This window comes from Rhinolophus hipposideros, assembly GCF_964194185.1.
Source record: "Rhinolophus hipposideros genome assembly, chromosome: 5".
Lineage (NCBI taxonomy): Eukaryota > Metazoa > Chordata > Mammalia > Chiroptera > Rhinolophidae > Rhinolophus > Rhinolophus hipposideros.
In genome coordinates, this window is record NC_138051.1 from 1,202,511 (window position 1) to 1,223,604 (window position 21,094).

At 37.8% G+C, this 21,094-nt stretch overlaps 1 protein-coding gene across 3 annotated transcripts in view; it reads right to left on the reverse strand.

Annotated features, from left to right (window-relative positions):
* PEAK1 (pseudopodium enriched atypical kinase 1) overlaps positions 1–21,094 on the reverse strand; it is a 406,475-nt gene that overhangs the window by 217,793 nt on the left and 167,588 nt on the right. For all 3 annotated transcript variants that reach the window (XR_013993428.1, XM_081049469.1, XM_081049468.1), the window contains exon 3: positions 8,018–8,098. The gene's annotated coding sequence lies outside the window, so the exon portion shown is untranslated. The remainder of the gene's footprint in view (positions 1–8,017; positions 8,099–21,094) is intronic.

Here is a 21,094-nt window from a genome sequence, read left to right on the forward strand (position 1 = left end):
TTGTTAAGTAATAATTTTATATTTAAAACGACTAGCCTATTATATTGAGAGAATTTTTATATACTCCCAAATCCATTTTCCTGACTTGTGAACTTTATTAAGTATAATAAATTATTTTCTGATTTGAAGTGTAATGGACTCTGAATTGAAAAATAAATAATAGTTCCTATAGTCGACACAAGATCATTTATAACAATATGAAGAAAAAGTGAATCAATGGTTAAATGTTAAGCAAAAATAATTGCTTGAGAACTTCAAAATTTTGCCAAGGTGTTAGCATTAAAACTCATTGTAGAATAATTATCTCCCATTTCTGGCCATGAGGGAGTAACAGGTCCGGAGTAATCCTCCCACTGCAAACAACTGGAACACAGTATAAAATATTGGAAAGGGCTATTTTTAGACATAGGCATTGCAGGACAGAAAACCCTGAAAAAAGGGGTAAAAATAAGATGAGTCTGACAATTTACCAGTGGCAATTTACCACTCCAGCCCAGGAGGAAGACAACCCAAATAGAGCCCAGCAATCTTGTTGACTTGAGGAGACAGAGAAAAAGTGCAAGGAGGCCAAGGTGGCTAGAATTTATGGGGCAGAGTTCCAGAGAGGAGGGAAAGAGTTCCAGTAATTTAAATGAGGGTTCCCTTGAGAATTTAGCTAAATAAAAACCTGTACATGAAAAGGGTAAAATTTCTTGAGACCAGCCAACAACTTCTAAGGAAAGGCAGTTACCAGGAAGCTGTAAGACAAAGGATTTTCAGAGCTGATATGGGGCCAAGATTTCAACAAGTTCCTGTAGCAAAAATGGAAAAACCTCATTAAATATCCAAGGCAATCAATAGTGACCCCAGAAGGGCCACATCAGAGAAACAGGAGGAAAGTAGCCCTAAAATAAAAACTAATATAAACCCACCTGAAAGGAGCCCGAAAGCCTAGAGGCCTAGAAACAATCAAACTAATAAGCGATTTAAAATGCCTGTCATGAAAAAGTCCAATAGTCTTTAAAGGAATACCACAATGTCACGAACTCAACATGTAAAACTCACAAATATCTGTCATTTAATTAAAAATTACTGGACACACAGAGAAGTGGGAAAATGTGACCCATAACCCGAAAAATTTCAGTCAATAAACAGAGAGATGCAAAAATAACAAACATGACTGGATTAATAGGCAAAGACACTGAAAGGGCTCTGATAACTATGTTCTATATTTAAGGATGTAAATAAAAACAGCAACAGAGCAGAGAGAGAAATGGGGAGTTTTCTAAATGAGACACATAGAACTTCTAAAGATATGTGTATACATATACACACACATACATATATTTGAAATGAAAATGTTTACCAGGTTGCGATAAGCAGTAGTTTATGTACTACAGTAAAAAGCGTTTAGAGAACTTGAAGATATAGCAAAATAATACCCAAAATGAACTTCAGAGACAAAAACTGACTGTGAGACAATGGAATAATACTGTTGCAAAGGTCTTACATTATAAGAGAAGTTGTATAATATTATTTGATAGAATATAATAAGTTAAAGAAGCATATTATAAATCCTAGAGTAACCACTAAAATAAACAGAATTAAGTCAATAATGTAATAAGTCAACAAAGAAGATTAAATGGAATCCAAAACCATAATTAAATTCAGATGAAGGGTTAACAAAAAAACAAATAGCTAGATGGTAGATTTAACCTCAAACATGTTAATAAATACATTAAATGCAAACTGTCTAAATCCTCCAACTAAAAGACAACTGAAAAAGCAAGACAAAACATACGCTGTCTATGAGAATCCCACACTAAAATAAGGAAATAGGTTAAAAGTAACAGGATAGAATATACAGCATGCAAATCGAAATCTTAACAAACGTCAGACAAGCTCAAAGATTAAACAAGAAATTTTATCAGACATAATGAGGAAAATTTCATAGTAATAAGGGGTCAATTCATTTAGAAGATAAAATAATTCTAAATGTGTCTGTACATAATAATTCATAAAACTAACTACAAAATAGTTAATAATTAACTACAAAATACCTGAAGCAAAAACTGACAGAACTGAGTGAAGAAACAAACAAGTACACAAATACAATTGGAGATATTAACATTCCTTTCTCAGTAACTGAAGGAACAGTACACTACAAGTCCAGCAAAGACAAAAAAGACTTGAACAGTACTGTCAACTGAATTGATATTTATAGAACACTACAACCAAAAACAGCAAAGCGTAAATTTTTATACTGTCTATGAAATAATTACCAAGATAGATCATCTACTGAGCCAGAGACAAGTCTTACCAAATTAAAAGAACCGAAACTATACACAGTACGTTCCCTTATCACAAGGGAATTAATTAGAAATCAATAACAAAAAGATATCTGGAAAATTCCCAAACATTTAGAAATAAAACAACATATTTCTATAATAGCCCAAGGAAGATAAAGAGACATAGTGGTCAAGTTTCTACACTTTACTTGAAGTAGTAAAATGTATCAGTGCCAGTAGTACTATGGTACAGAAGACTGTGATATTAAGCATATATCATGATATTATGAATATATAATGCAATCTATACAGCAACATACAAAGAGATACATTTAAAAACACTAGTAAATAAGCATGAAATTCTAAAAAGTATTCAAGTAACACATAGGAAAGCAGGAAAGAAAAAAGATAAATGAAAAACAAAGGAGACAAATGGAAAACAAAAAATAAAATACCATATCCATAATTACCTTTATTTGCAATTGTCCCAAACTAGAAACAACTGAAATGTCCTAAAATAAGTTAATGATTAAACAAACTGGTACATCCATACCATGGAATACTATATGAGCAATAAACAAACAATGAATTACTGATACATACCACAACTCAGATGGTACTCAAAGGCATTATGCTGATGGAAAATAGCCAATAACAAAGGTAATACATGACATGATTTTATTTATATAACAGTCTTGAAATGACAAAATTATAGAGATGGAGAACATACTGGTGGTTGCCAGGGGTGAGGGATGATGGAGAGGAGGGGGTGAGTGTGTGTGTGAGAGAGAGAGAGATACACGAAATAGATAGATGATGGATAGATGATAGAAGATAGATAGATAGATAGATAGATAGATAGATAGATAGATAGATAGATAGATGATAGGTAGGTAGGTAGATAGATAGATAGATAGATAGATAGATAGATAGATAGATAGATAGGCGTTGTGATCAAACAAGACGGTGACTATTTAAACTTAAAAAATTTATTACATTTAAAGACACATTGCCATTAACCCCCTCATCTGGAAAATTCCCAAACTTACCCCCTTCGCTTCGAACACACTTACCCATCATTCTTGCCACTTTCTGAAGCAGTTCTGGAAGTCCTCTTTCGTGAGTGTCTTTAGTTGTGCTGTGGTGGCTGCCTCGATGTCCTGAATTATTTTGACTTTGGGGAAGAGCAAGAAGCCGCACAGTGCCAGATACGCTTAAAAAGGTGGGTGAGCACACACTGCAATGTTTGCATTTGACAGAAATTTCTGTACCAGAAGTGATGTGTGACGCGGAGCCTTCCTCATTGTGATCACAAAATATGGTGAATGCTGCTGCCGAGTGCCATCCAACGGAAAGGCGGGGATCTTCAATACGGGAAGTAATACGTCGAACCTTAGTAACAGTGTGTGACAAGTTTCAACTTGTTCAGTGCAGTCAGTCAGGTGTGATCTACGGTTGAGAGAAGGTGTGTTTCAAAGTGTGTCATAAATCATCCTCAATCATGACAGTGCTCTGTGTCACACACCGCTTCTGGTGTACGGCAATTTCTGTCCAATAAAACATTACGGTGTGTCCTCATCCACCTTATTCACTGGATCTGGCCCCATGTGACTTCTGGCTCTTCCCCAAAGTCAAAATGACCACGGAAGGTTAATGTTTTGAATCGATTCAGGACATCGAGGCAGCCACGACAGCGCAACTAAAGACACTCATGAAAGAGGACTTCCAGAACTGCTTCAGAAAGTGGCAAGAACAATGGGATGAGTGTGTTTGAAGCCAGGGGGAGTATTTTAATAATCTGAGGGGGATTAATGACAATGTGCCTTTTACTGTAATACATTTTTTTAATTTAAACATTCACCGTATTGTTTGATCACACCTCATAGATAGATTGATAGATACACTGAGAATGACTATAAAAGGGTAGAAGGAGAGAAATCTTTATGGTGAGATTACAGTTTCAGGTACATGAATCTACATATGTGATAAAATACCAAACAACTATAAACTCACTTTATACCAATGTCAGTTTCTTGGTGTTGCAATTTCTTTAGAGTTACATAAGATGTAATAGGAAAGCCTGGGTGAATGGTACATGGGACCTGTCTGTACCATCTTTGCAACTTCCTGTGAATGTATAATTACTTCAAAGCAGAAAGTGAATTAACTTTGTGACTACTTTAGGAGCTCACTAGCAGTGTCTCTATGATATGTTTAATTAAATTTTTACTTTTCTCTAAAGAAACTGATCATAGTAGCTTTACTCATAATAGCTAAAACACGAAAACAACCCAAATGTTCATTAACAGGTGAATGACTAAAATGGTCATGTGGTTGTACAATGGAATACTACTCAGAAAAGAAAATGAACCACTTATACACACAACGTGGATGAATCTCAAAAATATTCACCTGAGAGAGAAGCCATGCACAGAAAGGTTCATGGTGAATAGTTCCATTTGTATGACATCCTGAAACTAAAGTGACGGAGTACAAACCACTGGTGGCCAAAGCTTGCGTGTAAGAAGAGGATGTGAACAAAAAGAGACAGCTCGAAAGACATTTCTGCGGTGACAAGACTACCTTTACTGTTTGTAGTGGTCACATACAAATCTGCACATGGGTTAAAGCTCACAGAATAAAAAAGTCAATTTTACCTAATGCGAAATTTTAAAACAATAAAAATAAAAACAGTCGTTTCCTATCACAACTTCCTAAGTTCCATCTTCAATTATTTGATAGATAAGAAAACGATTATTTGAGTCCTACTATTGTCTTCCCTAGTTGATGCTGAGTAATTTAATCTCTCATTCTAGGTTTCTCTTCATAAAATGAAAGGAGATAATTAAATGTTCTCCAAAGGCACTATCTATTCTAAAACCTATTCCTATTTCATGCTTCTGTTAAATTTTTATTATCTCAGAATTAACAAGGGACACAAAATACTTCTATGCACTCATGTGGGTTCTATTACATTGGTGCAAAAGTAATTGCGGTTTTTGCAATTGAAAATACTTGTAAAACCCGCAATTACTTTTGCACCAACCTGATAAATCTTGCGTTAGAAAGTTAGTATGAGCTAACTTTCAGTATTCTCTACTAAAAATTGGTTTTATGTGATCTTCTTATAGGCTCTGAACAACTGACCCTAGTTACTAGCTCTAAGTAGATGATCTTTAGATAGCATCCTCCCCTACTTGGAATAACCAGGCCTCAGATTATAGGGGCATACAAGATTCCTATTGCCTTTATCACATCAGACTTCTATAGTTTGCTATTGAAAAGTCTGAACCAGCACTCATGTTGGCAAAATTATGCCTGTTATTTTGAATGTTTTTCTTTTTTTCTTTTTTTATTAGTATATGGGGTGAAAATTGTTAGTAAAATTACATAGATTTCAGGTGTACAATTCTGTATTACATCATCTATAAATCCCATTGTGTGTTCACCACCCAGAGTCAGTTCTCTTTCCATCACCATATATTTGATCCCTTTTATCCTCATCTATTACCCTCACCCCGCCTTACCCTCTGGTAACCCCTAAACTATTGTCTGTGTCTATGAGTTTTTGTTTCTTCATTTGTTTGTCTTGTTTCTTTGTTGTTTTCAGCTTTATATCCCACATATCAGTGAAATCATATGGTTCTCTACATTTTCTGACTTATTTCGCTTAGCATAATAATCTCAAGATCCATCCATGTTGTCACAAATGGCACTATTTCATCTTTTCTTATGGCAGAATAGTATTCCATTGTGAATATATACCACAACTTCTTTATCCATTCATCTATCGAAGGACCTTTTGGTTGTTTCCAAGTCTTGGCCACCGTAAACAAAGCTGCAATGAACATTGGAGCACATGTATCATTATGTATAAATGTTTTCAAAATTTTTTGGTAGATACCCAGGAGAGGGATTGCTGGGTCATATGGTAATTCTATTTGTAATTTCTTGAGGAACCTCCACACTGCCTTCCATAGCGGCTGCACCAGTCTGCATTCCCACCAACAGTGTATGAGGGTTCCTTTTTCTCCACAGCCTCTCCAACACTTGTTACTATTTGTCTTGTTGATGATAACCATTCTGACTGGGGTAAGGTGATATCTCATTGTGATTTTTATTTGCATTTCTCTGATGATTAGTGATGTTGAGCATTTTTCCATGTGTCTACTAGTCATTTGTACGTCCTCTTTGGAGAAATGTCTCTTCAGGTCCTCTGCCCATTTTTTAATTGGATTATTTTTTGTTGTTGAATTCCTTATATATTTTGACGATGAAAATATTTAATCCACCAGACTGTGGTGCACCTTGTATGCGATCAATGTATATGAGAAGACTTTGAATGTTTAAAGTGTCATACATATGTGAGGGTCTCAGTTTCTCCACCTGTCAAATGGGAAGATGCAGGTAGGTGATCTCTAAAGACTTCCCATCTATAAATATTCCTTGATATTTACATTTGAAGTGCATAAAAATCTACTTAATGATAGGATGATTTTATAGTTCCAAGAGACTCAGGGAACAATGAACTCAGCTGCAGGAAAAGACTGACACTCGTAGAGACAAAAGTCGGTAAGAGAGGTGGGTGCAGAAAGGACTGGGCCTGGCTCTGCCTCCAGGTCCCTTCTGTCACACGATGCTGGTCACTACTTTGTGAATTTAAAATCTCTCTTTATCACACCTTAAACAACTACCCTCTTAAACTGGTTACAGTGAAAAACTTATTAAGAAGATGGAAATACTATTTTGGTGATGATGATTTCACTGTAAACAGTCCAATTAAGAACGTTCACAGTTAAAGGTGCTCAGGTGAGACTGTGCAGCGATTCCTTTGGTTCATGTAATATTCCATTCTAAGTCAACAGGCACGAGGTAACCGTAAATACCTTTTCCCACTAAAGGGTCTGGACTCTGCTTTTGCAACTAGCTATGTGATCCTGGCAGTTTACTCCTTTCTCCGTGTCTTAGTCTCCTCATCCCTAAAACAGGGATAATACCAAGTACCGTGTTTCTCCGAAAATAAGATCTAGCCAGATAATCAGCTCTAATGCGTCTTTTGGAGCAAAAATTAATATAAGACCCGGTCTTATATTAATTTTTGCTCCAAAAGACGCATTAGAGCTGATTGTCCAGCTCGGTCTTATTTTTGGGGAAACAGGGTATGTCATCTAGTTATTGTCAATCAAAGGAACTACCTCACGGCAAGGCCCTATAACAGTGTCTGGCATACACTAAGTATTCTACAATATTAGTTCCCTTCTCTAACCTCTTCAGCTGTATGGGGAATAGAGAATGCTTCCCTTTCCTTTTACTTTATCAGAAAAATTCTTTAAATATATGGGGTCCTGGTCCTCAACTTGAGTTATCAGCAGTTGTACAACTAAACCTAAATGAAATGAAGGGCATTGTGACATAATGGAAGGCAAGTGGGGTTTGAAGCCAACAAATCTGAGTTCTAATCCCAGCTTGACTATCTAAGAGCTTCTGACCTTGAACAATTTACCAAACCTCTCAAACTTTCTTATCTGAAAATGAGACTATTATTACTGAGTTTTCATCATTTTCTCTTTCATATTCACAGAGACATTGTAAATACTTTGAAAGAGGCATGTCTTATTCATCCTTGTCTCTTCCAAAAGAACACAAGGTACAAAATTATAAAATCTGCTGCTGGAATAAGGCAGGAGATTGATAAAAAGGGATTCAAGACTAGAATAAATTGTTACATTATGAAAAGTAAAGGTACAAACCCAGTTCAAGTGGCTCCAACTGCAGGCATTCTGTCATTCTTCCTTTTCTTCCCTTACAAATGGACCACAGTTGCTCTTTTCCTATGGGGAGGTGCAAAGTGGATGATACATATTAGTGAACATAATTTGAATCACACTTTAAAACCAAGCATTCTTTAATTTACCATAAGGCAGAGTCAAACTTTTACCCATTCAAAAGACTTGTTTTTAAGTGATAAAATCATGAAGATGTGTTTTCATATAGAAAGTATTATAACTTTAAGTAGCCAAAAAGCAACCTTACCTCAAAAAATTACTTTCAATGAAACACATTACCTTTGTTAGAGAAGATGTAACTACTCAGCAGAGGGCTGCACGAAGCAATGCAGGTAAAGCAATGCATTATGAAAAAATACTTCTAGAACTGTAGCTGGTAATCTTTTGGGTGAAGGTGAGTGGTGAGGTACACAAAACTATGGAATCTGATAAAAGCTATGAGTCACACCCCCAGAAAGCTGCGCGTACATGCATATTTTGCATATGATTATAGCTGAATTATAAAACCCAGCATGTTTCCTGTGAAGCTCTAAAATCTGTTAGTAAACTCCAAGCAACGTGTTTTTGAATTTTTCAAAATAATAAACTTAACGGGATTTTAGAATCTTAAGCAATTTACCAATCTAATGCAAACTACGAATAGAAAAATGAGAAACAGTGGCCCTTGAAAATAAAAAGAATTAATTAAAGCCTTACTGCACTCAGGAACGGTGGGTTCAACTGCTGTGCTACTACACGTAAGACTGACCGTGATTATTTAATATAAATCAGTGCCTCTGGGCTATAGTAACTCTCGCAATGGAAACAGGAGACTTCCACATGGTCCTTTGGTCTCAACACATAATTGATCATCAGTGGTGGTTAAAGAATGAAATTTATATAGATGTGTGACATTGAGATGGGTGTGGAAAGCTGAGTTATACAGATGTGTGCAAAAGCTGAGCAAATCCCTTAATCTTTCTTATCCTCAGGTTGTTCAAAAGCAAAATGAAATGCTAAAACCTACCCTTGTAGGATTAGTTTAAGGATAAAATCAGATGACATGTATAAAGTAACACACTGCCTAGTACATAGTAGGTACTCATGAAATGATACGACTTTTAAAATATTTCTTGCCAAGTCATGGAACTGGATAAAACATATAATAAAATCTCAAAGTAAATGAGATGCTTTCCAGCTGAACAAAATAAGTGGCAGTTTACTCTACAATGCGGATGAAGTTGTCCTCATCTCAAGAGGAATTAATTAGGCAAAGACACAGCTTTTTCCTTCTCATTTCTGTCTTGGGTTCTTCTCTTTCCTTTGCCCTCACAGCTCAGCCGTCTGCCCGTCTCATACTCCACCCACATTCTCTGTGCTCCCCCAGGACCGGGGGACATGAACACCCCTAATCCCATCCTTTACCTGAGCCTCCGTGTCCTATATCCCAGCATTCTCTGGATGTTTCCACCTGAATATACCATAAGGAAAACACTGTAAGTTCAAAACTGAGCAGTTCATCTTTTCCTAGGCACTTAGACACTCAAGCCAAAAGTCTGACAATAATCTCACATTTCACCAGTCGTGTTCAAGTATTAATGATTTCTACTCTAACCACTTACCAAGTATACTTTCTCAACTCCATCCCTATTAATAGAATCCAAATCCAGGTCATTATGTTCTTAATGTGACCAAATTTGTAACATAACTGGTCTACCTACCTCTACTCTGATCTCCCTCAGAATCACTTCCCATACTAGTGCCAAAACAATCACTGCAAAATGAAAACTTGACAACATCATGCACTAACTTATATCAAAGCTTCATGTGTAAAACCTTTCAGTGGCTATCTATTATCCACAGAATAAAGTCCAAGTTCACCCACAAAATAATGTCCAGTAGGACATATAAAGTCCTCAGTGACCTGGCCCCTGCCTATCTCTTTTGCTTCATTTTCTATCTCCCACTTCACACCACAGCCATACTGAACTATCTGTCATTCCCGTGTATTCTCATGGTGTTCTCTTTGCCAGTGTAACATTACCCGTTCCACGCATGGGAAAATCTTACCTGTCCTTAAAGGTTCAAGTACAGAACCACCTCCTCTAGGAAGTCTATCCAGAGTATGTACTTCCCTACCCCACTAAACTCACACACATCATCACAACAAGCAGTAGGAGCCATGAAGGAAGAGGAAAGAAAAGAACCCAAGACAGAAACAAGAAGGAAAAAGCTGTGTCTTTGCCTAATTAATTCCTCTTGAGATGAGGACTTCATCCGCATTGTATCCTCAGTAATAGTATGTTATAGAGTATAAATGTTTGTCACTTATTTTGTTCAGCTGGAAAGCATGTCATTTACTTTGAGATTTTATTATGTTTTATCCAGTTCCATGACTTGACAAGAAATATTTTTAAAATCATATCATTTCATGAGCACCTACTATGTACTAGGCAGTATGTTAGATATTTTACACATGTCATCCGATTTTATCCTTAAACTGAACAAAAATGAAACTAAGCAAACTATCGACAAAGCAGCAAGTAATGTATACATATAAAGCCAGTGAGAAGGGAAACTGGATGGATTTCGCTGTTTCTTTGGAGAAAAATCTTGATTCGGGGATGCGAAGAGTAAAACAGAGATGGAAATGAAGACATTTAGGAGACATGTCTGGCGAGGCTGAAGGGCTAGTAAACAGCACATATAAACTCACAAATACAGCCATCCTTACAAAGATATTTAGAGATCACAAGCAATAAATCACTAAAGACTTCTGTGCACTTTTCTGTGAAACTACAGTATAGTTCCCATTTCTAGACACTACCCTGCACTTTCATTAGAGAGATGCTAGTTTAGAAAGATCTTTTCATCCTTTAGCTAATTCCCTGCATTTTTGTAGGTTTAAGAAGGTACTCTCACTTAATTAGCATGTACTGAAGAACTTTACATAAGATCCTGAAATGATAACATATTTCTATACAGCATAGTAATTTACTGAAATTGGAATAACATAGATTCTCTCTTTCAGTTAGGTCAAGGGCTAATCTTATTAAATAATATTTCATATTAGAATATTAGGTTACTCTAAGTCAGCAGGGGAAAATGAAAATATAGTAAGCTTAATGTGGAATTCAGAGAGAAATTCAACTGTAAATATTTTGTTTCCTGAATGCAGGATAATTAAGAACATGAATCCTGAGACGTGAACACACTAGTCCTACTGCAGAAGAAGGCATGAGGCATTCCCATATACAAAGCGAGTATTAAGGTCATCCACCAAAAACAAGGAGAGGAAAAATTGCTGTAATCTCTGAACTACACTGAACGACACAGAATCTACTGCTTGCAGCAAGGACAGAGAACACTCGCCTGCTCTCAAAACCATTAGCTGGAAGGCCAGTCAGTCAGTCAGAAGAGGACCAAGTGACAAGCATAATCAGCACAAGTAAACAAGCCATCCCAAAAGAAGTGCCTCCAAATGGAGGTCTGTGTCATTTTTATTTTACATACTTAACTATCTATCTGTATAAGATAATAACAACCCAAGGCACATCTTCTATATCAAGAAGAAAGAGGATGAAAAGCAGATGCACAGAACACGCTCGAGTGTTAAGAGTCATTTGCATGGAGTTTTATGTCGTTTTGTCCTTGACTCTGTAAATGCCAATTCCCAGGCTTGCAAACGGTAAAAATTGAGATACAGAGTTGAATGGTAATTTTCAACATATCACTGGCGTTGTGTCATAATATGTGGGTAACTCTCACTCTTGCATAAGACCTGTCATTTTAAAACACCCCTACTGGTATGAACCAACATCTGTGAATGAAAGGTTAAAACATCCTTTTGAGCTGTTGTATCCAAGCAAATTGACAGATATGAATGCACAAAGACTAGTGTCCGATTATGAAATCCCCTCAGACATAAACACCACTGTGACACATTTTGCTAGAAGGACTGAACACATTGCAGGCTTGCTGAGGAGAATCACACCGAGCTATGCAGGAACTGGCGGCCCACAGACAGGGCTGACAACCGTGACGCTCACTGCGCTGTTGACCAGCACACAGATGCTGTCAGTGAGACTCACCTGCGTTTCCTCAATACGCCATTTCAGGAACTCCCTGCGGGCGTAGGGAGTATGGAAGCACCCATCTGATCTAGAACAGGCAGCTATTTCTGAGAAATACTGGCTGTATTTCTCAACAAGAAAAGACGGCTATGCATTTCTTGTTGACACAAGGGTGATTCCTAAGAGCAGCACGTTTTACACACACATCCTGCCAGTTCTCACTACATGCAGCAGTTACATTGCATAAAGTTTCTGCAAACTCTAAAGTGAATACTGTGCATCTATTGCTTCTAGCAAATTCTAAGCCCAGGGTCAGATTCCCACAAGCCTCTGCTTACATTTTCATCCACCTCCCAATGCATGAGTTTGTTTTCTGTGCATTTCTGTTCTGTTGATTCATGTATATTGTTGCTTCATTCAGTGAACTCACAGCTAGCAGCACGACTAAACAGAGCTTACCTAACAAACTTTCTCTGTAAGGCACACGACCACCTTCTGTGCCTAGGACACCGGACAGCACTTCAGCACAACCCGTGGTGGCCATGTTAAACTGCAAATCACCCCGAAAAGGACACAAATGTGAAAAATATGGTACTGAGGAGACTGCAAAAAGGACATCTGTTTATAGTATGCAAGTTAAAATAGGAAGGCAGTGTCACCTTGTTCCTCGGCTGAGGTGCAGCACATGGGGCCACCACACTTTTTCGCCCCTCTGCACGTGTCTGTGAATGACTATGAAAGCACCACAATTATTGGTTTGGGGGTTACAAGTCAATTGTTCCAAGTAAATATGGAATCCATGAATAAGGATAGAACGTGTGCTCATGTATGCGTGTGTATATAAACATATATATACACATTCATATACACCAGGGGTGCCAAAAAACATATACAAGTGGACACTTTGGTCAGCGTTGCTCAAGCAGCAGTTCACCGTAACCGGAAGTGTCTGGACGCTGATGGGAACCACTTTGAGCCCCTCCTGTAACTGCAGAAGTCAGATGTGACTTGTATTCATCTTCTGTTATCTGTATATATTGAGTATTATAATTTTAACGGTTTTCATTTCTTAAAAGTGTGTACCCATTTTGTTGTACCCTCTCTGTATATACGAATAACACATGACAAATGACGTATCTGTAGGAAAGACAAGTCGTGGGACTCTCTAGTGAGACTCTCCAGTTCGGCATTTCCACGCGGCACACTGGACACGTCCACCTGAATGTCTGACCAGCACTTCACACAGAACAGACGAGGTTCGTCAGTGCTCACCCCAAGGCTCCCGTTGTATGTCTTCCCCAGCGACAGTCTCAGCACCTCCACTGGGCTCAGGGTGGTGCAGGCTCCCTCCACACCTCCTAGCCAGGCACAACACCACAGGGGACTGTGCCTCTGCAATCTCTCTTAAAGCCATCCCCCGGCCCATGCCTGCTGCGATTGTCACTGGATGCCTTTCCTATCATCTGCATGCTTCGCAGGTTACCATCTGCCCTATCTGCTACACCAAAATCATAGGTCACATTATTGTCAGTGTTATTTTTCCAAGACCCAATCACATCTTTACTTCCTGGCACCTGTAGGATGACCTTCAAATTTCTTGTGATGTTCTTTTATATAGAATATATGGCACAAGTTGTGTTTTAAACTCATCTACTCACACTCAACTCTCATAAACTCTACACTCTATCCACAGTAATCTATTTCCCATTCTTTGCCTATATCATGCATTTTAAAGGCCCTTTCTGCATGTCATGAACTGTGCTAGCAACACTCTTTCTTTCATTCTCTATGTGCCCTCAAAACCTCTGCTGATGTCACCTCCTCTCTGAAGTTCCTGGTGAGCGGCTGTCTCCACCTCATGCCCCACCAGTCACTGTGTTCCCTGCGCTTCCATAAGGATGTTCACATACTTCTATTATAGGATTTCTTAACTTGGATTGTAATTACTAAGGGGACAGTGTGAGAATGTTCAAGTTTGGCCAAATATTGGAGATGGAGATTCATTATGCCACAGTCTACTTTAGTGTGCACGCTAAATTTCCATGAAAAGAAAGTTTAAAACAAACAAACAAAAAAAAACAGAGAGAGAGAGAGATAAAGAGACACAGAGAGAAAGAGAGAGACAGAGAGAGAGAGAAAGACAGAGACAGAGACAGGACAGAGAGAGAGAGGATATTTGTCTACAAGTAATTGAGGCTTTGACTTGTGTGTGACATAAACAGACACAAGCCCGGAGGCAGGTAGCCTAGGGCTGGGACAGAGGCTCAAGTAGGTCATCAAAGGTCAAGGCTCTCTCTTCTGCCCCACGGAGCAGGCTGATTTGTTGCTTCAGAGCCACCTGCTATAGATGCCAGCAGCCCCTCTGCAGGCAAGGCAGGAGAAGAGGGAGCGTCCTCGGCACACTTGGACCCCTTCAGTAGGAAAAATAAAAGCCTCTTCAGTGTCCTCAACAAGCATAGCTCGTATCACACTGTCTATGGCTGTTAGGTCGGCCAAGCTTGTCCTGACGACATGCTGTCCTTCAGGGCAGAGACCATTTTCGTCCTTCTGTCCCCAGTGCAGTACCCAGCTCACAGAGGTATTGTGTGGCTTACGAATGTGTGAGAGAATAACGGAAACAGTAGTCAGTATACTCACATAACAACTCTGCTCTCCTGGTTTTCCTTTATTGTTAATATAATAAAAAGCATTCTAAAAACTGCCAGTACTGTACATATATGGAATTATTAGTAATACAGAAGTTTGACATCTATTATCATGAAATATTTTACAATTACTGCTTTCTCTGTAGAGTACCAGACCGAAGATTAAAAAAGGAGTCAAGAGACATGAATTTTTGTCCAAGTAAAACACTCAATTTGGATGAACTTCCATTTACCTAAAAGATAATATTTATTTCCCAGGGTTGTTCTGATGATAAAGGAAATATAAACAACATGAATGCATCCTAAAATATATAAAACACTACAAACATATGCATTATAAGCACAATAATTCTGTTTAAGTCTTGAGAGGAAACTGACAATTCTTATGTAGTGTGCATAGAGATATGTACTGTACGGCACACAGTACATTTATTTTAATTTTAGGAATTAAAAGGAAAACACTACCAGTGTCTGGTATCGTTGATGGACACGCACCCATGCTTAGATGAGTTTCTGGACTTGGCCCTGCTCGGTTCATGGCTATAGGGAAGTAAACTACCTGTACCTTATATTTACAACTCATTAAAGAAAAAATGCTTTATAAAATAAAATTGGTATCTCGAGCAATTACATAATATACACAATTTAAAAAGCAGGATACAAAAAACAAATTAAACTGATTAACACAGAACAGTTGACATCAAATCCCAACTCATCAATTAATAATTACTACCAATAAGTGAACAATACTAAAGTAGGCCAGGGCCCTAAAGCCCCTTGAAGTGAAATCAAGTGAGAAATAAAACAGTCGAAACCTTGACTATTAATTTTCCTCTGGCTTTAATCATCTTGGCTGAGCTTATAAAGAACAGCCCTCAGGGTGACTTTATGGGTCCTCACACAAGCAACATGGTGGTCCGAACTACTTCTGATGAGCAAAAACCTCAGGAGTCTGCTTTCCAACTTCATTACGCTGTGAATTTCCTCATCCATAAGAGTGTTATATTAAAATAAGCATTGAGTATACACAGCAAACAGAAGCCAATACTAAGAAGGAGAAAAATGAAGTTCTATGGGCCCAGCACGCTTCCGCTGCGCAACTCTGCTTCGTGGTAAAAAATGACAGTTCTAAATCAATGGAATCTCTACAGAACATTATAGTAAGAAATGATGTGACTTAACTTTTTAGGATTTGGAAACAAAAGCTGCTTTAAAGAAAAACTTGGTCTTCTGTCAAGTCTCTTTCATTAACTCTCACTTCTCAAACATTCAAATACCTTAACATTGTTACTAACGGCTCACCTGAATTTCCTGATTCATTTAAGCAGCAACTATTCTCCATGTAGGTTACCATAGAATTATTTAATACTGAAAACTGACTCATCTTCATATAAAAAACTGCATGAAGACTGTAGGCCAGTAAACTCTGGCAGAACACCACATGAAGCAGCATTAGATCATAAACAAAACTGAAACATTCCGATGTTGGTCAGACTTCTTCTCTTACAGTTATGTCTACAGAAGAAACATCCATTTCAATAAAAAAACAAAATGTCAGAATGGTAAGAACGACTTTATCTTTTATAGCTCTATCCACCCATTTTCAACTCCACTGAGTTTTGGTTTTAAACAAGGAGGAACAGAATGCTTCTATTTTATCTGCACACAGCTTTATCAGCGAAAACGTCAGTAAATATTTCTCCTACAAAGAACTTGGGAGTACTTAAAATAATCAATAAATTGTTTGTCAACATTTGTAAAAATAAAAGTTGTTTTAAGTAATACAATGAGGAGCTATTTACAATATTTAGAGGAGGCAGTATATTAACTTAAAGATTCATTGGTCTTTAAAACACATTATTTTCTTTCATTAAAAACAAGAGAGAGGATGTTATATATTGATAAAAGGTTCAATACGGAAAGAAGATGTAATAATTATAATAAACACACACCTATTGACAGACTATCAAAATATATGAAGCAAAAACTGACAAAAATGAAGGGAGAAACAGACACTTCTACAATAATATTTGGAGACTTCACTACCCCACTCACAATAATAGATGGAACACCCAGACAGAAGTAAACAGAAGATTTGACAAAATAAACCCTTGACATCTAACAGACAAATACAGAACACTCCACCCAACTACAGAATACACTTTCTTCTCCAGAGCACATGGAACATTTTCCAAGACAGACCATGTGTGAGGCCACTAATTAAGTCTCAACAGAGTTAGAAAGATAATATACAAAATCTCTTTATGGACCACAACAGGATGAAGTCAGAAACCTACAACAGAAGTAAAGTAGGAAAATTAACAAATTTGTTAAAATTAGACACTACCTGATTCAACAACTAATGGATCAAAGAAAAAAGTTGCATGGAAATTAGAAAACAGAGAAGAATAAAAACGAAAACATAAGAAAACTTATGGGACACAGTGAAAGCAGAGCTAAAGGGGAATGTTTAGCTATCAACATTAAAAAACAGGAAAGATCTCAAATTAACAACCTAAGTTTTAAACATAAGGAACTGGGGGGAAAAAAGAACTAAATCCAAACTATCAGAAGAATGTAATAAAAATTAGAACCGAGATAAATTAAATCAAAGAACAGAAAAACAACAAAAAAAAATCAATAAAACCAAAAGTTAGTTCTTCGAGAGCGTCCCATCAAGGATATTATGATAAATGAAATAATTCAAACAGAAAAAGACAAATACCATATAATTTCACTTATATGTGAAATCTAAAAAACAACATAAATGAACAAGCCTGACAGATGCAAACTCACAGATACAGAAAACAAAGTGACAATCGGTAAGCACAAGATTGCCACGGGGATAAGAAAGTCAATTTGGGGAATGTAATCAACAATGTAATAGATCAAAACGGCGGCGTGAGGTGAGCCTCTGTAAAGCTCCCCTGGAACTTACAACAAATCGGACAACAATAACTCCACAATGGACTCCCTGCACAGCAGACAGGCAAGACGAAGAGGCCCACTACTGAATTCACCTAAAGGTGGGCGAATCGCCCAGCGGGAAAGGAGTGAGAGGAGAAATGCGGAGACGGACCCGCGGGGGCGCAGGACGCAGACGTAGCTCAGTGCTCCGAGCTCGCTGCATCTCGGAACTACCGAGGGATAGGGAACAACTCGGATGCTAGGGCTCAGCTTATGGCCCACAGGGCTGAGGGGGCAGCATATAACACGGCTGAACCCAACACTCACGGCAGAGACCTCAGAGCAAAGACTGAGGGAAGAAGGCTGAAAATAGTGGTTTAAGCCCCCACTGCTGATCAGAGAACGGAAGCCTTAGGCACTGAGACTAGCCGCCCCCTCCCTACCCTCCAAGACCTCGCCCCACCCCCAACTGCCCGGTGCTAGAAGCGATAAAATAGCAGTGTCAGATCAAAAGGACAGAATATTTGCTGTTCTGAGAACTGTGGACTATAGACACAGATTCGCATCCCAACTATTTACAGCAAAGGTGAGGGAGCTGTGGAAGCAGGACGGGCTGTGGTGGTGGTCGCTGCGATTGCTCTGGGCCACCTCTCACAACTCAGCCCGCCCCTGGCCCCACATATCTGGGCGGATCCCAGCAGGAGTAAACAGAACTGCTGAAACATACGGGCTCTGAATCTGGTGCAGAAAGAGCTTTGGAACTTCAAAACCTCTCCGCATCCCCACAGAGACGTGGCACCCTATGACTCAGGTGAACTATTAAAAGAGGGAATCCCCCCATTGTGTGAGAAGCTGGAATAGTGCAGAGAAAACAAGGCACTACTGTATAAGAGAGAAAAAAAAGGCTGCAGTCGGAGAGAAAATAAAACATTCTACCAACAAGTATTAAAAAACAAAAGAAAGACCTCTTCCTATCAACCTGTTGCAGAAACCACTCCTGTAGATGTCTAGGAAGAGAAATAATAAATCAGTAATTGCCATGAATAACCAAAGCAAAAAGACAGCTCAGAGAGAAAGTGAAAAGAAACTTGAAAATATGGAAATATGTAACTTAAATGACAGAGAATTCAAGATTGCAGTTCTGAAAAAACTCAACGAGATGCAAGAAAAAACAGAAAGGCAATTTAATGAACTCAGAAACGCAATCAAAGAACAACATGAGCATTTTACGAAAGAGAATGACATTTTTAAAAAGAACCAAATGGAATTTCTGGATTAAGAACTCAATAGAAGAAGTTAAGAATGAAATAACCAGCTTAGGTAGTACAGTTGACCAGATGAAGGAAAGAATCAGTGACATCGACGACAGAAACCTGGAAATTACACAGATGAAAGAAGAAAGAGACTTGAGACTTAAAAGAAATGTAAGAACTCTACAAGAACTTTCTGACTCTATCAGAAAGAACAATCAATATAAGAATAATGGGCATACCAAAAGGAGAAGAAAGAGAGAAGAGAACAGAGGATATATTCAAACAAATTGTTGATGAGAACTTCCCAAACTTGTGGACAGAACTGGATCCTCGAATCCAAGAAGCAAATAGAACACCTAATCACCTCAATCCCAACAGGCCTTCTCCAAGGTACATTGTATTGAAGCTGTCTAAAATCAATGACAAAGAAAGAATCCTCAAGGCGGCCAGGGAAAAGAAGATGGTAATGTACAAAGGAAACCCCATTAGATTATCATCAGATTTTCAGCAGAAACTCTACAAGCCAGGAGGGAGTGGAACCAAATATTCAAACTATTGAAAGAAAGAAATTATGAGCCAAGAATAATATATCAAGCAAAGACATGTTTTAAATATGAAGGAGGAATAAAGACCTTTCCAGACATACAGAAGCTGAGGGAATTTTCTAATACACGACCTGCACTACAAGAAATTCTAAAGGAGGCTATTCGACCACCATCAACAGGGACAATTTGTGGCAACATAAAAAGGGGGAGAGTAAAGACCTGAACGGGAATATGGGAATGCAGAAATTAAGTGTGCTGAAGAAAATGGAATACTCTAAATATCAAACTTTCTTTTACATAAACTTAAAAGTAAACACTCAAAAAAAATCCAGAACTGAAATATATACTGTAATAAAAGAAGAAACAGAGGGAAACATCATAGAACACCACCACACAGAAATAATAGACAACAACAAAAAGACAAAGAAACAATGGAGACACAGCCTTACCAGAAAACTAAAAATAGAACGACAGGAAACCCTCACATATTAATAATCACCCTAAATGTAAATGGACTGAACTCACCAATAAAAAGGCACAGAGTAGCAGATTGGATCAAAAAAATAAACCCAACCATATGCTGTCTCCAAGAGACACATCTCAGCTACAAGGACAAGCATAGACTCAAAGTGAAAGGGTGGAAATTCACACTCCAAGCAAATGGTACCCAGATGAAAAATCAGGTGTAGCCATAATGATATCAGATGAAACAGACTTCAAGTCTATGCTTACTTTCTCCAAAAAGGTAACAAGATACAAAGATGGTCATTTCATAATGGTAAAGGGGACTATACAACTAAAAGACATAACAGTCATCAATATTTATGCTCCCAATCAGGGAGCACCAAAATATACCAAGCAACTACTAACAGAACTAAAGGGAGAGACTGACCACAATACAATTATACTAGGCGACTTAAATACATCATTGACAGCTATGCATAGATCATCCAAACAGAAAATAAATAACGAAATACCAGCCATAAATGACACATTAGATGAAATGGATATAATTGACATATAAAGAGCACTTCATCCTAAAACATCAGACTTTACATTCTTTTCTAGTGTACATGGAACATTCTCAAGGATAGACCACCATATACTGGGACATAAAGTCAGCCTCAGCAAATTTAAGAAGATTGAAATCATACCAAGCATATTCTCGATCACGAGGCTTTAAAATTGGATATCAACTGCAGAAAGAAAGCAGGAAAAAACACAAATACATGGAGATTAAACAACATACTTTTAAAGAACGACTGGGTCAAAGAAGAAATTAGAGGACTGATCAAAAAATACATAGAAACAAATGACAATGAAAATACATCCTACCAAAATTTTTGGATGCGGCGAAAGCAGTTTGAAGAGGGAAATTTATATCATTACAGACCTATCTCAAGAAACAAGAAAAATCCCAAATAAATAACCTCATGTTACACCTTAAAGAACTAGAAAAAGAAGAACAAGTGAAACCCAACGTCAGCAGAAGAAAGGGAAAAAAAATCAGAACAGAACTGAATGAAATAGAGAACAAAAAGACAATTGAAAGAATTAATGTGACAAAGACCTGGTTCTTTGAAAAGATTAACAAAATTGACAAACCCTTGGCTAGATTCACTAAGATAAGAAGAGAGAA